The sequence below is a fragment of the Phodopus roborovskii genome, unplaced genomic scaffold (assembly GCF_943737965.1).
Source record: "Phodopus roborovskii unplaced genomic scaffold, PHOROB, whole genome shotgun sequence".
NCBI classification, from domain to species: domain Eukaryota; kingdom Metazoa; phylum Chordata; class Mammalia; order Rodentia; family Cricetidae; genus Phodopus; species Phodopus roborovskii.
The window spans coordinates 70,180-93,572 of record NW_026125610.1 but is presented as its reverse complement, the minus strand read 5'-3'; positions in this window follow the sequence as shown (position 1 = coordinate 93,572).

Genomic DNA, 23,393 nt, shown 5'->3' with positions numbered 1-23,393 from the left:
TATACTGACTATAAATTATTCCCAACAACAACAAAAAATAAACAAAAAATATACAAAACAGTGACACTTGCACACCTCCTACCGATTCATATTGGAGGAGAGGTGGGACACTGTTTTTGTACACATTTAGATATGTTCACAGTTTGGGGGGCAGGATGAGGCTGTCTGAGAGCATGTGACTCCTGAGTCATGAGTAGCAAGGAGAGCAGCCTTCAGCCATCAATTCATGTTCCCCAAGTTCCCATGTGAAATACTGCCAAAGGGCACAGTATAAACCTAACTTCAAAGCACAAGGATTCATCCACTCTTCAGTTCTTAAAGTATCATTCATGCTCCCAACACTACAAAATGCTAATGACACAGAGATGATATGGAAATCAGACCATGCCTTGAGAGATTCAGTCTTATGAAGCACACCCTGAAAGCAAGCACTCAATGAGAAAGAAATTATAACTGGTGTACTTAGGCTGTCTTCAAGGTGACTGTCAGAGTAGCTGCTTCTGGTTTCAGAGACAATTCTTTTGTTGATAGCTATCAATTTTAAGCACCTCCCCCATCATCTCTACATCTCTCCAGAAAATCATATTAGACACAGTTACTCACATTAAAGACTTATCAGAACTAGTGGTTAGTTCTCTACTGTGCCATTCAGCACTGTGAGAAATGTTTGCAATACTATTCTGTCTTGTAACAAAAGGACAGAGCATCCCAGATCCTGAAGAGATGCTGACTTTGTGGACATGCAGCAAAGAACCAAGAAGGAACACACACACAGGATCCTTAGCATTGTGTTAAACAGATCCAGTCTCTCACCTGCTGATACATAGATATCCAGACATAATTAAAGAAACAGGCGATTGATGAAAAAAATACAACTGTAGTCATATCTGTCAAAAGAAAAAAGAAAATCCAAAGGAGGAATTGTAATATTCCACTCTTACATTAATCAATAGCTTCAAATATAATACTTGTTTCTTCTCTGAAGGCTACACAGTATTGCAAGAGATTTTCTTTGACATATTCTCCTCAGCTAAAAATGTTACAGAAGAATTTCAGAGAGCTAAGTGTTCTCTCAAAGATTATTTCAATTCTGCAAGAGGAAATACCGCTTCATATCTAAAATGTAAAAAATTCTAGTTCAGACTGCCTAATGCAATACAATGGATGAGAATAAACTAAAATATTGTCAACTGTGTACATATATGTATGTGTTGAACAATTTCATTTAATGCCATCTAAAAGTATCTATCTATAGGGGTTGGAAAGATGGCTCAGTGGGGAAAGTGCTTGCTAGGCAAGCATGGGAAACTGATTTCTAATTCCAAGTACTAACATAAGCTTGGCATAGTGGCATATATCTGAAACAGCAGGTGGTATGGATGATAAAGCAGACAGTTTGAATTTGGGGTTTCCATATCCAGCCAGTCTAGCCAAAATGACAAGCTCAAGGTTCACTGACAGGTTTTGGATCAAAAGATAAAGTGGAGAGTGGTAGACAAAGGCATGAACAACCTCTGGCCTCCATGGACAAGAACATCCACACACAGGCACACACACACACACTACACAAAACCTATAATATATATTCTCATATTTATTTGTAAATGAAGATGCTAGCAAAGAATAAATAACACATGAAAGGAATAGCTAATAAGAAGCAATACAGATATTTGGATACTTTGCTTTATGAAGTTACATGAGGGCCACAGTCTGCCTTTAATAAAACAGCAAAGCAAAAGTCAGCTCCACTTTAACATCCTCTGATGAGTTAAAATTAAAACAAGAACACAAGGACATTCATTATTAATTGCACGTTCATTCATTTTTCATTTGGGCAGACATAATCAAAAGCCAAGTGGTGACTTCCTTGTGTACTCATTTTTTTAATACTGTGCTCATGACTCTTTTAATAATGCAAATATTTATTATGGGCATCCCTGGAGAATCAAAGGTGCTCAACGAAGGGATTTCTAAATATCACGATCCACTGCCGAGTGAAAACACCAGGATACTTCTACTGTTTAAAGGGTCAGAGCCATGGGGTCTGTCAAAAGGGTCACTCCACACAAAACAAGGCAGAAGGTTATCCAGTTTCTAGAATAAAGTAGCAGCAGGTATAATCCTCACCAACAGAGCAAGAGGGAGCATGAGGAGAATTTCTCCAGGGCAACAAAAATTACATCACTGGCCTGAAATGGCACCAAAGACAGCTAATACACAATGGACTTGAACACTGTTGAGATTTGGTTCCCCAAATTTAGTTTTCTATACAATTTAATTCAATGGAAATATTTGAATATTTACTACTACACACAAGACATCATATTAAGTACTGGGAATTTTTTCTTTTTTATTTAAATTATAAACAATCTCATTTTACATATCAACCCCAGTTCCTTCTCCCTCCCACCCTCCCCTTGCCCCACCCCTGCTTCCCCTGTTTCACTCCCCATCTACTCCCCAGGGAGAGTAAGGCCTTCCATGGGGGATCATCAATGTCTGTCACATCATTTGGGGCAGGGCCTAGACCCTCCCGCATGTCTCTAGACTGAGGGAGTATCCTTCCACAGGGAATGGGTTCCCAAAGTCCACTCATGCACTAGGGCTAATACTGGTTCCACTGCCAGAGGTCCCATAGACTGCTCAGGCCTCCTGTCACCCACATTCAGGGGGCCTGGTTCAGTCCTATGTTGGTTCCCCATTCATCTTGCTGGGATCCATGGGATCTGACTTGCTCAGGTCAGCTGTTTCTGTGGTTTCCCCAGCATGGTCTTGACTGCTTTGCTCATCATTCCTCCTGGGAATATTTTTTTAATGAATAAAATTGGTCTGTGCGGTTAGAATCTTAATTGAGTAATGGAGGTAGAAGTTCAGGTCACTGAAGGACGTTTGAAGTCTACTAAGAATTTTGGACTTCATTCTGGGAGAAATGCTACTTAAGCTACTGAAAGCCTATAAAGTCTCATATATCTATGTACATGCAAACATAGATACACATACACACAAGCACACACAGTATGAGGTATATAGTCAGCTTATATACTTTGACTCTCATATATAAAGGAAGTCCATGCAATTATCTGGTTGTACAGATGAAAATTAAGTAGCAGGGCAGACATATGGAAAGTCTGTAGAAGATTATTGCCGAGTCTGAACTAAAACCTAACAAGGAATATACTATGACAATAGGCAAAATTAATTTTAGATACCTTTGAATTTTAAAACTACCACTAATCAAGTAATATGAGTTATAATATAGCAATAAATATTTACAATGGTTCAACTGTTCAAGAAGATATTATAGAAGTAAGGATCGAGAAAGGGAACAAAAAGAAATTGCAATATGCTGGCTACTGAAACAGATATTGAATTTTATGTTGCTAAGTCTGATGTGTGTGGAGCACAATGTAAATTGAATATTTGGTATGAGATTTCCACATGTTATTTGTTATAAAATCCATTCATAAAGCTAGAGAGTTGGCTCGGTATTTATGAACATTTACTGCTCTCCAAGGACCGGAGTTCAGTTTAGCCCACAGCACCATCTCCACAGTATATGACGCTCTCTTCTGTCCTCTACAGGCATTTACATGTATATATACATGCACAGACATACACATAAATATGTATATTATAAATATATTATATATGTATCTATACATTCACAGTCATACACATGATATATTTTAAACATTCCTCCCTGTAATGTGGTTTTTTCTAATTAATGGTCCCATCTCTCATGAGTCTTCTTAAAATAATGGCTTTTAAGATCCTCTATTTTTTTAATTTTGTAAGGAATAGGGAATCTTAGCACAAAAGAAATTGACCATGGTTACAATGTCAGGCACAAGGTATAGGCAACACACACTGTTTATTGTGATTTTATAGTATCTCAGATTCTCCATGATTGGAGAAATGAAAAAGATCTTTGGTACAGGTTTGTGAACAAACCTACAAGGTAAGATTATATCTCTTCCCCTAAGATTGCAGTATGTTGGCACATCTTCCAAATAGGGATCATCAATGCACTCTCACATTCTCAGCTTCTTTGCTTGCAAACTCAGTTATATCAGCAGCAGAGTTCATTAGCTAAGGTGTGCTCACATTAATCTCATATTAAGTCAAAAATCACCCTGTTCCTGGAACTCCAGGTTTTTGGCCAGTCCTGGTTGTGCATCCCTGGTAAATGTCTTTCTTTGTCAATAACTTGATTGAGGTGTCCTGATTCACAGTAAACAGGACCTCAGACAGGAGGTTGGCTTTCAGTCTCTTCTCTTCAGATCTTTGGGCAGTAGAAGAGCGTCTGATGCCTCAGAACACAGAAAATGACATTAGAACCAATTTAGAAAAGCTCAAGACCCAATTCATAAGTTACTATATTTATCACTAAGAGAGACTAGACTGACCCCTGACAGGAAAACTGTATGAACTACAACTGACATATGTCAGGTGCTGTCTCAAGATATTAGTCCTTTGACAATAGACTAAGCAAAGATAAGACCTACACATAATAGTTTCCTGATTACTTACTTGTTTGTTTCTTTGTTTGTTTAACTCGCCTGGGTTTTTTGTTAATTATTGAAGTCCATATATAAAATAATGGGTTTCATTATGCATATATGTTATTTAAGTCATAGTTTTTTATTTGTCCCCTTCCTCCAATCCTCCCATGGCTCTTTGGCTGTTTCCTTTCCTGCCCTCAGATAGCTCTACACTCTGTTTTCATGTGACATGCATTTCACTGCCTTCTCTTTCCACCTTTACCCCTCCTTTCTGTATCTTCATGCCCTCTCATGACCTACTTTCTAATTTCATGAACTTCATACACAAATAATTTTAAATCTAGATTACACATTTTTGAGAAAATACATATTTTTTCTTTCTGATGCTTAATATGATAATTTACAGTCCTACCCATTATTTTGAAAATGTCATGATTTCATTTTTCTCTAGGGTATATGTGTGCCACAATGTTTTATTCATTCATATGTCAATTTCATTTGTATTTCTCCCAAAAGATTTGCTGGCTTACAGGCTAAAGATAATAGATTCATCTCCCCCAAAGTGAGAAAAAGAGAGGGACATATTGGCCTCCCATTTGGGATCCTCAACAGAACACTTAACCTGCCATTTGGGCCTAGGAATATAGCTCAGTTAGTAGAGTAGTTGCCCCGGGTTCTATTGTCTGCATCATAAAACAGGAACATCAACAAGAACAAAAAGAATAAACCTTGCTAGTTCCTTGTAGACCAGTGCCCACCACATAACACATACCTGGGACTAAAGAAACAAAGACTGTTAATTAATGAAGACTTACATTGTACTGGCCACACATGCAGCAATCCAGAGGTTTCTGAGAGACAGTAGAAACTGTCTACAAGGAGCCACATCCTTTATGAAATCTACTTACCATAGGAATCCCTGACTATGCAAGTGAATCTGTGTTTTGGAAATGGGAATGACTATGTCAAAGACCCTAGCCTCAGATCCAAACACAACGTGCAAAACCTTTTTTCTGGCCCATGTATTGTTGTTGATCACATGTGCAGAAAATATCCACTAAAGCTTTCTCCCACAGCCTGGATATTGCTCCCTACAGAGACTGCTCCTACAAAGATTAAATCTACCTCCTAGACTTAGCTTTACACCATAAACCCTGACTTGTTTTTCTATATGTAATAATCCTACCTCCTTATTTGGTTGCATGGCATAATTCATCCTCTCTGTTCAACTCTGTATAATAAACAAGCTGAGTTTCCAAGTGCTGAGGTTGTTAAAAGGTATGTGAAAGATTTTGGGACTTCAAACTAGAACTGTGGTTGAACATTGTAAGTCACATATAATGAGACATCCTAGTAGGAGTTTGGAAGATGGTATTGCTAGGAGCAATGTGGGGTGTGGAGGCCTAGCTCAAAAGGTTTCAAAGGGAAACAATCTTAGCAACTGAGCTAGAGGTCATTCTGGTGATGTTTTGGTAAAGAATGTGTCTATTTTTGCCCTTGTCATAAGACTCTGCCTAATGCTAAATTGAAGAATTTTGAACTACATTTTTTGGCAGAGGCAATTTCAAGACAGCCTAATATTAACTGTGTTATGTTGTTATTAGTTCTCACTCTTGTGAAAGTCTACATTGAAAAACAGAACATAGGGTGAAAAGAAATACAAATATACAGTTTGAGAAGAGCACCAGGAATTTTTTTTAATTACAAACTATTTGTGCAATGGCTCAGGCTTCTTATTGGCTAGCTCTCTCTTAATTAGCCTATAACTATTAATTTATGTATTTCTACATGGCCTTATCTTACTGGAGATTGCCAGCATCCTATCTTAGCTACATGGTGTCTCTCCCCAGAATTCTCCTCCTCTGGTAGCTCCACCTATACTTCCTACCTGGCTACTGGCCAATCAGTGTTTTATTCATCAGCAAGCAAGTAAAACATATATACAGAAGGACATTCCCCATCATCTCCTCTTTTCTGTCTAAATAAAAAGAAAAATTTTTTAACTTTAACATAGTAAACTTATTTATAACAAAGCAGTCATCAAGCAAGAACTATAGTTAAGAATATTTGGTCCATGGGAGGGGGGCAGTGAGTAGAGAGGGAGTTAGGACCCCACCAGGTCCAAGTCCCTGAAACTGGAAAAGGACTTGACAACCTACATCTTTACTACTAAGTCTTTTCTGCCTCATCTTCCTAGAAACAGAGAACAGTATACATTAGAGATAGACATTCTGCAGAGAAAGGGGGAAAAGGTCTTGTTAAATGCAGAACACGTCTTGGATGCACATTTCCTAGTCAAAGCTTTGGCTCCTCCAAATAGAGATAAAATATGAAAAGTAAAATTTCTACAAAGGAGAACCATACAGTACATATTAACATTTGACACGTTTTATAGCAGAACTTCATAAATGTCTTAGGCAAGGAACTTAGGCAAGTTCCTTTACTCAGTACTATAAGTTTACACTTGACTATTTTTCAGGTGTGGTGCATCAGATCATAGGCCTTCTAGTCAAGAAACAACATCTACAACATCTATATGGATGCTAATCTACCTCTGACAAAGCAACAATTTTCTTTTAAAACTATTTAGCTAAATACCCCAGAGATCAAACATAATTTCCCTTCCGTTGCTCTCACACTGTCACAATTCTAATTATGACCCTGTTGGGAATACTCACTTTCTTAAAAATGTAAAATGCAACATAAAAATTTATGAAGCAAATTACTGCAGGTATAACTGCTCAAGGGTGCAGTGGTCTCTTTGTAACAGTTTCTGCAACCAATGCCCTTTTACACTTCATTTTACAGTCAATGTGATGCCTCATTGAAAATTAATATTAAAAATAATTTATTAGGATTAAATTGCTTCTTTCTAAGGCACAATTTTATCTTTCTTACTTTAAAAGAATTCCATTTTAATTTGGTTCCTATGCAATTCCTAACATGAATTTAGTGACTTAATGGAGTAAGAACTCAAGGCTAATATCAATAAAATGATTAACTTTATATTTGAAGGACTGGTTTGTTTTGTTTAGGAGAAATTTTCAGTGACCACTTATCCTTGCTGGGCAAACTAATCTTCATTCATCACTTGCCACTGGGAATTGGGAAGGCATTTTTGAGATTACTCAATATATGAAAGGACAATAATGAATAAAAATACTGTTAACCATTCTAAGAAAGAACAAATGCTTCTCCTAGTCAAATGAATAGTTTTCAAGTATATGTGCCTTGAAACACAGTCCTCTGCATATGTATAACCTTGCCGGACACATGCTCATTAACCTCTTCTTGCTAATTGCCCTGGTTATTGGTATTTTTCCACCCAACTTGACACAAGCTAGAATAATCTAAGGAACCTTAAATGATAAAATGTCTTTGCAAGATTGGCCTATAGACAAGCCTGTGGGGCACATTCTTAATTATAATTGTAGGTGGGCCCATACCATGATGGACTGCCACTCTTGGGTGAATATCATTAGTTGTACAAGAAAGCAAGCTGAGCAAACCATGGGAGACAAACCAGTAAGCAGCACTCTTCCTTGGGCTCTGCATCACTTCCTGACTCTAGGTTTCTTCTATGACATAACATGGATTATGAACTACAAATTATAAGATGAAATAAACCCTCTCCTCCCCCAAGTTGCTTTCATTCATGATGTTTTATCAGAGGAATATGAAACCCTACTAAAAACTAGAAATTAGTACCAGCTTACAGGGTATTGCAGTGTGATTTTGGGAGGATTGTGGAAGAATGGTAGGACTTTGGTCTAGAAAACACATTGAATGCTCAGAGCTTAATAAAGTGCCAAAGGAAGTTAGAAGTGCAAAAATGAGGTGATAGAGAGCAGATGAGGCTTTTCTTGCCACTGTCTGAAGATAGAGGCTCAGTTGTGGTAGAAGCCCCAAGACCAAAAGTGTCACAGAAAAAGTTGATCTTGGCACCATGTGGCAGGGCCAGATTCCAAGAGACCAAGAGTTGGCAGCACTCTCACATATTAATCATTAATCAAGAAAATGACTTACAGATGTACGTACAGGTTGATCTGATTGAGGAATTCTCCAGTCAAAGTTTCCTCTTACCAGATTGTGGGAAGACGGAACTGGGTTGCATCAGGTTGACAGAAAAACCTGTGGGCAAAAGATCAAAATTGAAAACGTTACTTCCATCTAGATATCAGTCTAGTCAGTAAGGCTAAGTCTTGAAAGCTTCTTTGAGGTGGATTGTTTGGAGTTAAAAATAATGCAGAATTTTGGACTCAGTTTAATTCTTCAGTTTAATAAATATGACAACTTTCATAAATTAAAAAAAAAACTTCCTGAGACTCATTTTTCTCCTCTACACAAAAGGAAACCCTTAACAGAGAATCTCTGCAGAGCTAGAATAATTGAAAATGGTACACAAGCCTCATATGTTCTCCATCACTTCATTTTTGCACTGCTCTCAGCATTATCTTCTGAGTTCCTTTGACAGTTTATCAAGCTCTGAACACTCAATGTCTTTTCTATCCCAAAGTTCTTCAATTCTCCCATAATCATTCCAAAATCACATAATAAGTAGTTCAGTAAAGATTAGGTGACCTCCTTTCTGTGCGTTTATTTGGGTTGGCAAATGGAATTAGTAAGGTTGATTGATACACTGGGGAATAAAACACCAATTTTCATGTCATTATTTTATATCTATATTAAGTAATTTTCAGAATTGATTAAATTTAATTTGTTGAATCTGCTGCTTCCCCATAAAAGAATGGTTGCTTTGTACTCTAACACACACACACACACACACACACACACACTCAAATAAATTGTCTATTTATATTCAGGGTCAACTTGGTTTCATGGGCCATAATAAAGAGTCAATATTTTGCAGTTCATTGACTTAGCTACTGGGTAAGCCAAATCACCCATTAAAATACCATTATCTGGATATTTAAACTACACAGATATAGAACAGCTAAAATGAAATAAAATTACATCCCAGATTATAGAATTGGATTTGGCATTATTTTGTTTTGTTGTAGGTTTGAGCTTGGTATTGCTGACCAATGAACATATTTGTTTTTCAATTTAAAATAACAAAAAAACTGAAAATGTATTACTTTATGTGTTTCAACCTGTGCATAATACATTTAGACAGCAATTAAAAATCTTTAAAAGTAGCTATTCCTCAGGTTAAGGGTTGAAGGTTAAGGGTTGAATTCACCAGACCCAGTATAAATGATAAATGGTGTTTTAGTGGGGATGGACTTACACAAGTAACAGTGGGTGACTGTTGGTGTCCCTGCTTGAAGGATGCACACACTGCCTCTCCCATTTTCTCTGCAATCCAAGGGTCTTTTCTCCCTCTGAACCTCCCATTTAACAGGTCAAGTGTGCATCTCTAACCACACCCAAAAGGCATGGCCACTGTTAAAGGTTCTCAGGCAAGATATTGCTACAAATGATCAATAATTCTCATTGATCCAGGCCCTAGAGTTGAGGAAACACTAGATGAGTGTTTCTCTTACAGTTTTCTTTAAAGAGCAATTAGCAATTATGATATTCCGTAGAAGATAGGTTAAAATATGTTAAAAGTGAAAACCATTTAAAATATTATGTAACTGATACCATTGTAGGTTTGTGGCAGGTATTACACAAGTGAACTCAGTCTCTAAAGCCAAACTGCTTTTGACAAATGGAGAAACTGAGACACAAATAAATTAAGCTCCCTATCCAAAATCATACATTTATTAAGCACAAAAGACAGAACTGGAATCCTATCAATACTAATTGTTACTTTGTTAAAGAATGGTTGCAAGATTTAATAACTCATGGAAAGTCTTTAGCATAGTGCCTAGATATTGTATTTACCAGGACCTTTCTCAAATAAGACATTGTCAACAGTAATTATTAAATAAATAAAATAATAAAGATGAAAGTAAACAAGGTAACAAGTGGTGAAAATCTACTCATTAGATTAATCCTCCTCCTAAATATAGAAAAGAAATTTTTCAATGTAAGGTTGATATGGTTGCTGTATTCCCCTAAATGGTTACAAATATAGGAAATAATTGATATTTGATTGGAAATGTGGGTTCTACAAAGAAATATTCTAAAACCTATCATATCATTGACCATAAATGTGACCTTGACATATCACATAGTCTTTCTGGGTTCAATAAGAACAAGTAGATAATTATACTACTAACCTGAAAAGGATTGAAATGAGTTAACATGTCTTGGTATACCAAAGTGTCTGGAAACAGCAGCTTTTCAATTATGCCTTATATTGCTGTTATAATTTTAGAGGACTTTACACCACTGTATAAAAATAGTTAAAATTCAAAGATGAAGTAGAACCATGTCCAATGCTAGTGTACATACTCTTACATGTGCATAGAACATGGGTCTCGGTTAGAAGGCCTGGGCAGTCTAAGGGACCTCTGACAGTGGAACCAGGATGTATCCCTGGTGCACAAAAGGACTTTGGGAGCACATTCCCCATGGAGGGATACTTCCTTAATCTAGAGGCAGGCAGGAGGGCCTAGTCCCTACTCCAAATGACTTGACAGATTTTGTTGACCCCTTCTGGAAGATAACACCCTCCCTATGGAGTGGGGGGGGATGGGATAGAAGGGTGGTGAGGGAGGTATGGGAGGGAGAGGGAACTGGGATCGATATATAAAATAAATAAATAAATAAATAAATAAATAAATAAATAGATTAGATGGGACTTCTGGGGACAGAGCAGACTCTGGGGAAAAATGACTCTTTACATTTGGCATCCAATGGGGGCTCAACCCCACAACCAGTTGGTAGAGCATGTGATTCTTAATCTCAGGGTCATGGTTTGGAGCCCCACATAAAGAGTCTTTCTCTGTCCTACCGGATCCAAAATAATGACATGGAGAAATTAAAAACAAAAAAAGAAGAAGAAAAGAAAAGAAAGGAGAAAAGAAAGTAAGAAAGAAAAGAAAACCAAACCAAATCAAAAAAAAATTTTTTTTCAATAGTACAATTTCACCAGTACTATTACAACATCATTAAGCTGAACAAGTCCAACTACAGATTGGCTTTGGATCACAGATACTGATCAATTTCCAGCAGAGATGATCAAGGAGATATTTCAAGATGATCAAACAACTTTGGGAGCGCATTCCCCATGGAGGGATGCTCCTTTAACCTAGAGGCTGGAGGGAGGGCCTAGCCCCTACTCCAAATGACTTGACAGATTTACATGACCCCTCCTGGAAGGCACCACCCTCCCTGTGGAGTGAAGGAGGAATGCTATGTGAGAGTGGGGGTGGGGGAAGATGGGAGGGAGGGAGAGAAGGAGGGAGGGAAAGATAGAGACAAAACTGGGTTCTTATGTAAAATAAGAAAAAAAATACATAAAATAAAAGAAAATGTAGACAAGTTATTTCACCACTGTGAAAAACACATGCTTCTAAAGTCACACTGTTTTAACTTTTCAACTGTACTTCAACTGTTTTTAACTTTTTCAAACTGTACTTGGAAGAAGATACAGGACTCCAGGCTTGTGTGACAATTTATTAAGACAGATACCACACACACACACACACACACACACACAAAAGGACCTGAATTCAAATCTCCAACACCCATGTTAAAATTAATTAATCCCAGCACAGGAAGGGGGCAGGTAAATCAACCAGCCTTTGCCAAATTGCTGAGCTACAGGTTCAATGAGAGGTATGTCTCAGAAGAATATGAAGAATAAGGTGGAGAGTGGGCAGTTGAAGAAGGTACTTGATATCAGCCTCTGGTCTCCACATACATACACACCTATACATTCACACAGACACACAGACACACAGACTCACAGACTCACACAGACACACAGACACACACACACACACACACACACACACACACACACACACACACACACTACCACCACCACCACCACACAAAATGTGAAGGAGGAAAGGAAAGATGGAGAAAGAGAGGGTAATGACCCTTACATTCTTATAGAGACTATGGCCATAGAAGGGGAAAAATCCTAAAAGACACAGATAACATTGGAAAAGGATAAACTGCAAGAACAGTGTAAGATGAACAGTGATTGGTGCATTGGGTACCCCTCCCAGGAAGTCTTTCTTCCAAGTTCTTCGGGCATTTGCTGCAGTTCTCATCCTACAAATCATGTTAGACATGATCTTTCCAGAGAGAATATGCCTAACCCCTCTGTCTAGAAAAACACTCTCTCTTTTTAATTTGCAGACAAACCACAATCCTGCTTATCATTCTCATGCAAACAACAATATGTAATTATTTCATTTGTTTGTCCTTTTTCTTCTGCTACTAGAACAAAAACTCAATTAAGGGAAATATTTCTCTACATTGTGTCAACTGCTCATCTACTAGCCTAATTCAGTATTTGTACATACTGAACATTACAAATATTGTTTACTAGATTAACAAAGGATAGACTTTACATTCCAATCTCAGTTGATGCTTTATTAAGGAAAAGATTCAGTAAGTTAGCCCAAATTGACAAAACTACAAGCCTTGTACATTTCTGTATATGAGCTGTTTGGAGAGAATTGCCACAATCCCAAGAACCTGGTTGAGTGGGGGCATGGAAGAGGGTGAACAGTGGAAGCTCCTATGAGGGAGAACAGGGAACCGCACAGACAGTGTGAACATTCAGGGGAAACAGAAGTCTACAGCACTTGAATAGCCAAAGCTATAAGATCCTGAAATCGACGAAGTACTCCAGGTCCCTGCTTCCTGGATTATCTTCATTTCCATTAGCCGTGTGTTTTTTTAGTATAGCTCAGGTCTTTATTCTCTTGGAATTCATTAAGCTGTTTCTTTACGGCTTCTTTAAATTCCTTTAATTCTTTGATGAATTTTGTGGGTTTCTTTTTTTCTTTTAAATGCTGTGGTTCATCTGGGTAATTTTTGTTGGCGGATATTTTCATAGGAATGGCAGAACTTTGTGAGGAAATAATTCTTTGATCATATTTTTGTACTTTTGTGATGAGATCTGGGCATGTGACCTTACTCTCTTAATATTGTATCTTATATGGACAGAGCAGGTTGGGGCAAAAAAGGTTGTGTGTGAATCAAGTTAGAACTAGAGGTTGAGTATGCCTTAGGTGTGATGATGTTAGGTAGATATGGGGGAATGAGCTGGTATACAGGAAAATTTGAAGAAAATTGAATGTAAGTGAGGGTGTGAGTTCCTAATTAATTACTGAAATCTATCAATGTGCACATTGGACAAAGCTACACACTCAGATTGAATATGATCTTTATATTTGATATAGCCATGTTCTATGAAACTATCGCAAACACTCGATTATTGTTCCTATGGAAAAGTAAGTTAGGTTCCTATGAAATTTTCTTCACATTGTTTCTAACAACTGATCATCCCACAACCTGATTTCATTCATATTTCTGTTTAAAATGTCCAGTTTGTGCATCATTCACACTGAGTACACAACTCACAGCTTTAGAACTAAAGGCTGCCCAGTGAAACACATTAAACTTTCTCATGAAGCATTATCATTATACTCAATAAAATACTGCCAAACTGAATCGAAGAATACATCTGAGAAATCATCCACCATGACCAAGTAGGCTTCATCCCTGGGTTGCTGGGATGGTTTAACATACAAAAATCTATCAACGTAATCCACCATATAAACAAACTGAAAAAGAAAAACCATATGATCATCTCCCTAGATGACAAAAAAGCCTTCAACAAAATTCAACACCCTTTTGTGATAAAGGTCATGGAGAGATCAGTGATAACAGGAACATACCTAAACATAATAAGAGCAATATACAGTAAACCAATAGCCAACATCAAACTGAATGGAGAGAAGCTTAAGGCAATTCCTCTAAAATCAGGAACAAGACAAGGCTGCCCATTCTCTCCATATCTCTTCAATATTGTACTTGAAGTTTTAAATAAAGCAATAAGACAACAAAAGGAGATCAAGGGGATACAAATTGGAAAGGAAGAAGTCAAACTGTCTCTATTTGCAGATAATATGATAGTTTACATATGTGATCCAAAAAACTCTACCAGGGAACTCCTACAGCTGAAAAACACCTTCAGCAAACTAGCAGGATACAAGATAAACTCAAAAAATCAGTTGTCCTACTTTGTTCAGATGACAAAGGGGCTGAGAAAGAAATCAGAGAAGCATCACCCTTTATAATAGCCACAAACAACATTAAGTATCTTGGGGTGATGCTTACCAAACAAGCGAAAGACCTATATATTAAGAACTTTGTGTCTTTAAAGAAAGAAATTAAAGAAGATGCCAGAAAATGGAAAGATCTCCCATGCTCTTGGATAGGTAGGATAAACATAGTCAAAATAGAAATCTTGCCAAAAGCAATCTACAGATTCAATATAATCCCCATTAAAATCCCAGCACAATTCTTCACTATTATTGAAAGGATAATACTCAACTTCATATGGAAAAACAAAAGACCCAAGATAGCCAAAACAACTCTGTACAATAAAAGAACTTCAGGAGGCATCACCATCCCTGACTTTAAGCTCTACTACAGAGCTATAGTCCTGAAAACAGCCTGGTATTGGCACAAAAATAGACAGGTAGACCAATGGAATCGAATAGAAAATCCTGATATTAACCCACACACCTATGAACACCTGATCTTTGACAACACAGCTAAAAGTATACAATGGGAGGAGGAAAGTATCTTCAACACATGGTGCTGGCACAATTAGATGGTGGTGTGTAGAAGACAGCAGATAGACCCATATCTATTGCCACACAAAACTCAAGTCCAAATGGATCAAAGACCTCAACATAAATCCAGCCACACTGAACCTCTTAGAAGAGAAAGTAAGAGGTACCCTTGAACAAATTGGTATAAGAGAATGCTTCCTGAATATAACTCCAGTAGCACAGACATTGAGATCGACAATTAATAAATGGGACCCCCTCAAACTTAGAAGCTTCTAAGGACACAGTTAACAAGATCAAATGGCATCCCACAGACTGGGAAAATATTTGCACCAATCCTACATCTGACAAAGGGCTGATCTCCATAATATACAAAGAATTCAAGAAACTAGTCAACAAAACACCAAATAACCCTATTTTAAAAATGGGGTACAGAATTGAAGAGAGAGTTCTCAATAGAGGAAAGCAAAAAAGGCTGAAAGACACATAAGAAAGTGCTCAACACCCTTAGATCTCAGGGAAATGCAAATCAAAACAACTTGAGATACCATCTTACTCCTGCAAGAATGGCTAAATTAGAAACACCAATGATAACTTATGCTGGAGAAGATGTGGTGATAGAGGAACACTCCTCCACTGCTGATGGGAGTGCAAACTTGTACAGCCATTTTGGAGATCAGTACAGCGGTTCCTCGTGAAAAGGGGAATTAGTTTACCCAGGACTCTTAGGTATATACCCAAATGATCCACATTCATGCATGCTCAACTATGTTCATAGCAGCATTATTCGTAATATCAAGAACCTGGAAGCAACCTAGATGCCCCTCAACTGAAGAATGGATAATGATGTAGCACATCTACACAATGGAATGCTAGTCTGTGGAAAGAAACAAGGAATCTTGAAATTCACAGGCAAGTGGATGGAACTTGAAGAAACCATCCTGAATCAGAGAACTCAGTCACAAAAAGAAGAACATGGTATGTACTCATTCATATATGAATTTTAGCCATAGAGCAAAGGATCACCAGGTTTAATTCATACGGCCAGAGGAACTAGGATACAAGGTGGATTCTAAGAGATTCATATAAAGTCCCTCACAGAAGGGGGAAGGGACAAGTTTTCCAGAGCACATGGGAAGTGGGGGGGGCAGTGAGGGGAAAGAACTAGGAGAAAAAGATGGGGAGGAGATGAAAGCACGTGGGACTAGGAAGATTGAGTCAGGGTAGGAATAGAAGATGAAAGAGAGAAAGAAAGAGAGAGAAAGAGAGAGAGAGAGAACATAAAACATAAAAGAGGGAGCCATTATTGGTTGAAGAGAAAACTGAACCTAAAGAAAAGTCTAGAGACCTATAAGACTGATTCCAACTAACAATTTGAGCTTCCGTGTAAAGGCTACCATAAATGTCCTTCCCTGATAATGAGATCAACAACTAACTTATCCACCATCATGGAGCCCTCATCTAGTACCTGTTGGAAACAGAAGCAAACACCCACAACTAAACACTGAGTCAAACTAGAATCCAGATGCAGAGAGAGAGGACAAGACCAGGTTGCTGAAACATATAGAGACAGTTGATTTGAACAAGGAGGAGCTAATGAGCCCCCAGACTGATAGCTTGGAAACTAGCATGGGACTGACTCAGACCCCCCTGAACATGGGCCTCAGCTAGAAGGACTGAGCAGTCTAAGGGACCTCAGACAGTGGAACCAGCATGTATTCCTGGTACAAAAAAGGACCTTGCAGGCATATCCTCCATGGAGGGATACTCCCTTAACCTAGAGACAGGAGAGAAGTCCTAGTCCCTACTTCAAATGACTTGATAGACTTAGATGACCCCTCCTGGATGGCATAACCAGTAGGGGGGATGGGAGGGGAGGGTGGTCAGGGTGCATGTGAGGGGGAGAGAGGGAAAGAGGGAGGGAAGAAGAAAGGGAGAGGGGACTAGGATAGATATGTAAAATAAAAAAAATCATTATGATTCATTACTTCAGTACTTCAGCATTATGGCTAAGTATCATTTAAAAGTTACCTGCAAATCTGTAAAATATGAGGCACTAAAGAGATTGCCCCTCAAAAAAAAACGCGTTTGTTTACAGCATAAGATCTGAAGTAAGCATCATGTTGGCTTATTCAACCTCAACCAGGAATGCACACATTTTATGATACATATTTTTCTGCTTATTTGTATATGTGCAATTTCATGTAATATATGCATGTGTGAATACATTCATATCCAATGACTACAAAAACACCTCTGCTATTGAACTGGGGTTTACAAATACATTTCAGTGTGTAGATGAATTAGTAAACAGAAATTCATGAATAATGAGGATTGAATGTGTGTGTTTCTATACTATATGAATTGTATGCAGAATTAAAAATCATCCACAGAAATGAAATCTGCAGGGCCAATGCTTACTTTATCCTATTTGTTATCACATAAAAGTAGCTTGGAAGTGTGATTGAAGTGATTAAAATGAATTAAAGTATAGAAATCTACATGTTTTTATCTTTAATCATGGTCTTTGAAATCTTGGCTGGAGGCTTTTTCAGTGAAATCTGGCTTCTACTGCTTCATGTTCTACTAAAATTTAAAAGACTGTTGCAATGTTTAATGTTAAACTCTGTCCTTGGCAAGAATATAGAGCATTAAAAAAATATAACAGGCTCACCAGCCATTCTAAGAGATAGAAGTCATTAATATTTGGCTGTGTCTCTTCCCAGCTCTTCTTAATGCACTTTATATACAGGTGTGTAAACCTCTTTAAAACTAAAGTTGCAATCATATCCTTTCCTTTCTGCTTTCATTGTTTCTATGAGTTTGATTTCAGCATCCCTCTCATTGTATTTCAACTTGTGCTTCCTCTGCTTTCCTTGCCCTTCTGAAAATGCACTCAAGGCCTGTGGCTGCCTTAGCAGAATAAATAAATGCATAGGAGGGCCTCTACTGGGCAGACTAATATTACTGCTTGACTTTTTTTTTTTTTCCATAAGAACTCCTCACTTAGCTAAAGAATCACTTCCAAAAACACATGAAGGCTCACACTAATACAGATTGCAGCCTATAGTATAATTGACCTTTGAGTAAGTGTGTATATTCCACAGCAATTCAGCTCAATCAAATGTCCCAGAAAATAGGCACACAACTTCAATACCCATTTTAAAATGTGCATTTTAGTAACTCTCCAGAAGCCAGAAAGTTGAAACTCCAAGTTCAATCTGTCCTGACATTATTGTTTTCAGAACAATCAGAGCTAATGTGGACATTTCTGTCTTTGTGAATTACAAGAGGCTCCTCCGGATGGAAGAAAGAAGCAATTTCCACTCTTTTGTTCTCTTAGGTGCTTCGTGATTATCTTACAACAAGCAATTACTAAGCAAACTTAATCATCTAAATATGTACATATAATGCTATCATGATAGAATTCTCATGAGAGAGCCTCAACTGATACCAAAATTATCCAATTTTTCTGTTTGATTATTTTATTCTTTGCCGTAAGAAAAAAATTATAATCCTCAAATCAAACACATCAAGACAGTTACAAATCATTATATGGAAAAAATTATGTGAATTGCTTCCATTTCTTAAAATAACATAATATACATTTAATTTGTTATGTAAAAAGAATCAATTAACCAACTCATAAAGAAGTACCATAAAAAGAAAATTTAACAGTGTTAGACACAGACATGGGCTAGAGTTCTTAAATTACCATATAGTCATTAGTTAATTACTAAAAAGTAAGCTAGATTTAGATTTTAAGCCCAGAATGCAGCCCGAAGTTCATCATTAAAATAAATTAAAGTTAAACAGTTATTTTTAACTTTGAATTAAAGTAAGCATTATTTCTCACTCACTAAACAAACAAAAATCCTATTCCTTTTCCATTTGAAAGGAATTCTTTTTACTGTGAACAAGCCCTAGAACTGGATCAATATAGAATGAGTTTACAATCAGCCTGATAATCTGTCAGTTGGCAAACCAGGAAGGAAGGTGCTGTGCTTCTTTCGGCAGCTGTCTCCTTCCTCTGGAGCTGCCTTCACCTCTCTGGCTCCTTGCAGCTGTTCCAAACACATATTTGCTCCTTGCCATGGGAGCAAATCAACACACAGATGATGGGAGATGTCATTCTGTATATGTTTCTCATCCTGGTTAATAATAAAACACTGTTGGCCAATAGAAAAGGAAGATAGGAGGGACTAGGAGACAAGGAGGAAATAGAAAGTAGGAAGGATGAGCCAAGATGGAGAGTCTGGAGAAAGCAGTATGCCGCCGGCTCCCTGGTAAGAGAAATACATAGATCAGCAGAAATGGGTTAATAATTAAGGCAGAGCTAGCCGATAAGAAACAAGTAACCGGGCCAACAGTATTGTATCAAATATAGAGTCTCTGTGTGTTATTTGGGGCTGGCGTGGCGGCGGAACAAGAGCAGGACAAGACCAGCGGTTGCGGGCGGAAAAACCCAAACTCCTTACACACAGAAGGGATGGTTGTGAAGCCACCACTTCTCAAACGATCAACAAGTTATACAGACACCTCCATGGATGCTAAGTCAACTTGAGATGTGCTGCCTTAGGGGATCTTTTGTTCCCTTAGGAAACTGCAGAGGAGTACATACTATCACTGCTGTGAACCACCATATTTAAGGTCTGTGGGGACTTATCAGATATGGCACATTTTACCCACATCATTTCATTCTATTCACACAAAAACTAAACAAGATAATCTTTAATTGAGTGAACCTTGAAAAGTCTAACTAAACTTTATAAGCTTTAAATTCCTCTGTATGAAATGGAAGTTGATTGGTTAAGTATAAACTAAAAGCCTAGGGTGAAGACTTTACCAGATGACATGTAAAAAGCTGAAATATTGCAAATACAAAGCCATATTATTATTTCTGACTGACCCTACATCCTTCCAGTTACTAGACAGAACTTTCTGGTTGTAGTGACTTGACAGAGCAGTAGCTTCCACCATCATCCCAATAGCTAAGAATGTCATCAAATAACATCTAAAAACCTATAGAAAATATTTCCCCACTTTGTTATAGACTCAGTACCTGCAGTCCCCACCAATGCGTGTGGTAAATGCCTTAATTTATCATTTTCTTTTGTTCTGTAACTATCAAAAGTCCACAAACCAATGTGTTCGAACACATCAATTGAAGTTACTTGGATCCGTGTTCACTGGCCATAGTCACTCATATAAGTGGCTCAGAATAAATTCCTTTCTATTCCCTTTGAGATAAAAGGTGTGTTTTGCATCAGCATAAGCCAATTAGGTAGTCCTGAGGCAGATAGAGTCCAAATATGGGCCTATGCCTCCTATTCTCAGCCTCAAAGTCAAACATATCTTTTTTCATACACATTCACCAAACTGACATTGACTATAATAAACTCAGATCTATATCTGAAATAGAGCGATTGCTTTCTTGATTGGGATGTTGATGGAGCTAAAAGTGAAAACGTGGATATATCAAAACATGGCTCCTGTGGGGCATTCCTGAAGTGTCACAAATGTTTATTCTATGACTATAGCTAGTAAACTTGAGCCATGTGCCATTGCCATGCTGTGGGCCAGAAACACAGCTCCACACTGCCATCTGCAGCAGCCTGGGTTCTTTTAAGTAACTTCATGATGGTGAGCCTGGAATTCTTGATTTCACTCCAAGAAAAACATTCAAAGGAGTAATATGGAAACATAAGATAATAGAAGCTTCCTAAAATGTATTCATGTACGAAGGCATCCTAAATGAAATCACTAAATTATGAGGTAGACAGAGTTTCAACTGGAATCTCTCATCATCAAATGAAGCTTCCAGTACAAGGAATAGGTTACATATAACCAACTTGTTGACCAAGGGGGTTACAAGGGATCCTCCCCCAAAGACCTCAGCTCCAATGATATTAGTTGTTCTCCACAAACTGAAAATAAAACCCTATTGCTGAAGAAAATACCTACACAACTCATTGAACTAGGAGAAGTTGAGCTGGTGCCTACATAAAGGTTTCACCACTATGGATTAGTGTCCATGGTTCTTGAAGGAACTCTGTAGATTATGAAAAAGGAGAAAGGTAAACACCTGCCCAACTACAACACTTATATCTACAGTGCTGACCTGCCCACAAGACACACTGGCTGGCACAGTAGTGGCACAAAGTTTGTAGAAGTAACCAGTCAAGATCTGATTTCATTCAAGGCCTACATCTTGAGATAGAATCTCTGCCCAACACTGCTTCTGGAGCCAAGAACTTGTCATTAGATAGCCAAGGCACTGAGGGGAACACCAAACACTATTGTTCTGCTATAAGAACATAGCCATAAAATGACTCCTAATGACACTCTGCCTTACTCACAGATCAGTGTCTTGCTCAACCATCTTCACAGAGGCTTCCTTCTCCAGAAAAAAGACCCACAGCCAGACAGTATTCAGAGACTAAGATTCCTTGGAACACTCAGAGCCCAAAATGGGATTTAGCCCTAAATAGACATTTAGAACCCTAAAGGCTTCTCCATCAAAGCCTTTCCCTTAAAGTTCAGGGAACTCTTTACTGAGGAGGAGGCAGAAATAGTGTAAAACACAGAGAAAATAGAGAACACCAAGGAAACAAGACCGTCTAAGAACAACAGGACTGATGCATGTATGAACTCAGAGACTATGACAGCATGTATAGCGCCTGCACAGGTATGCACCAGATAGGTTCCCATAGCTGAGAGGAGAAGTAGACATGTGTCTCTTTCCCTAACCCACAAACAACCTCCAATTGTTAACCACTTGCAAATAAAAAATTAGTTTTCTTCAATGGAGTCTCACTGGGGGAAAAAAACCACTCCTAAGGGTAGGCCTCATGCCCAGCAGTAAATGGCCAACATAAAATGAACTCAATGGCATATTTGGAGGTTCTTTATATGGCAGAGATTTTTAAAAAAAATGTTACAGGTCATTTGTGTGTATATTATGACTTACAATTTGTGTTTTTTTTTAAATGGAATTTCTGTGTATTTAATGAATGTGTCTCTGTATTTCCGGTGCCCCCCCCCCTTGGCTCTTTTCCTTCATTTAGAGTGTTTTGTCACTTTTAATTTGTTTGCTTTTGCTTTACCTTATTTTATTATTCCTCAGATGCCTATTTGTTTTCCAAGAAGAGAGGCAAAAAGGATGCAGATCTGGAGAGGACTGGAAGCATTGAGGAAGAGGAAGGAGTTGGTAGAGGGGACACTGTAATCAGATGAATTCTATGAAAAAAAATCTATTTTCAATAAAAGAAAACAAAACAAAAGGGAACTTCAAGACAAGGGTGAGGCAGAGTTTGAGCTACCAAGAAGATTTTGATAAGACTCTAAGCACAGACCTTAGCAATAGGAGGGATGAAGCACTCTGAAGACAAAGACAGTGTGGGTGTGGTCTTCTCAAAGAGAAGACAGTCAAACTTTTGTGTCTTATCAGTAGCTAATTTTGGTGGCTCTCAAGTTATTCCTCAAAGGGTCGCTCACAAGCTTGTTTTACCTTCTTTTTCCATGAAGATTATAAGGTAGCTGCCAACATGCCCTGTACAGCATTACAATCTGATACCTTAAAGCTGTGGGTCACTCAGGCTCCACAAGGAAGTTAAGACATGTCTTTTACTGTAAATGGGGTTTCCTATGAGAGTCCTAGAAAATTACAGGTTTGCAGCTGGGAAAGGAAAAAGGTCAAATATGCTTCGAACTTAAGTGTGGTTCATTGTCATTTTAACATTCTTATTTGAAATACTTTCTTACGAAAGGGCATTGTCTCTGTAGGCAACTTTTACAGTAAGTGTTATTAATTATGCTGGATTCTTGACTCTCAGCTGGTGAGGGGCTTCAGTCAGACTCTGGAATGGAAAACTCCTTTTTCTTCCCATGTCCCACAATTGCCCCTGTCTTTCTAACCTACTTCATCATATCAACAGGTTAAAAACACAACAAAATATTTGAAATCAGAATCTTCACCATGTTAGCTTCTACACAAAACATAGCTACCATGGCTGGTCACAGAGACTATCAATGTGAAAATGGCCCGAGATTATGGTAGTTGATTTCTTGTTGTTTAGGGTCCTCTAGAGTTCTTTGTATAGTCTACTAGACATTAATTCTCTTTCAGGTGGATAGCAAATATTTTTTCTCATTCTATAGATTAGATTGTTTCTTTAATCAATTAACTATTTTGATTACCCTTTTAATTCCACAAGTT